The sequence below is a fragment of the Podarcis raffonei genome, chromosome 5 (assembly GCF_027172205.1).
Source record: "Podarcis raffonei isolate rPodRaf1 chromosome 5, rPodRaf1.pri, whole genome shotgun sequence".
NCBI classification, from domain to species: domain Eukaryota; kingdom Metazoa; phylum Chordata; class Lepidosauria; order Squamata; family Lacertidae; genus Podarcis; species Podarcis raffonei.
The window spans coordinates 67715140-67715925 of NC_070606.1; the positions used below are offsets into that span (position 1 = coordinate 67715140).

At 42.4% G+C, this 786-nt stretch overlaps 1 pseudogene; it reads left to right on the plus strand.

The window, feature by feature from the left end:
* On the plus strand, positions 1–409 carry LOC128414536 (ATP synthase subunit e, mitochondrial-like; annotated as a pseudogene).
* Positions 410–786: the final 377 nt, after the last annotated feature.

Consider the following 786-nt stretch of genomic DNA (forward strand, 5'->3'; position numbering starts at 1 on the left):
GTGGTGTGGGTTTCATCAAACGTCTCAATTAAGCAAGGCTACTTGAAAGTTTTTTCAGCCAAATCCATTAAAGCAAAGATAGGAAATCTGAAAGCTGTATTGGACAGCTCAGTTTGGTCTCCAGCCAGCTCTGTTTTCTATTATCATAACTGGCCTCGTGGTCACTGCCTTCTTAGTGGTCAGACGAGGAGGCAAGATGATTCCGCCGGTGGATGTTTCCCCTCTGAACAAGTTTGGCAGGCATTCATTGCTCATGGGAATAGTCCATGGAAAGAAAAGATATGACCATTCAAAGCCTATTGCTGAGGAGGAAAGGAGAATAGCAGCAGAGGAGAAAAAGAAGTGTGAGGAAATGTAACGAATTGCAAGAGCACTGGCAGAAGCTAACAAAGATTCAGTACTAAAATAAACCTGCTTGATCATCTTCACCTTTTAATATCCAGTGCATGAAATTTTGAAGCAGTGTCAAACACAAACTTATTTACCTCAATAAACAGTTGCTGGGGGAAAGGGAAAAAATAACTGGCCTGACAAAAAACCTGACTTCAAAACACAGAATAATTTCTGAATCCCAAATCGAAAGAGAAACGAGACTGTATTTCTTCCCCCTCTCTGGGTGTGCCTATCCAAAATGTTTCCAAAAGGAGAATTGGATTTATCTGATGGTGTTTCCCATAAAAAATGGGCAGCCACATTATTGGAAAAATCCACATGGAGTTTGGCCTTGTGTCCAGAGGCTCCCGTGTGCCCTTTGTCATCCTTCCCCTCTAACTGCTGGAGGAGAAC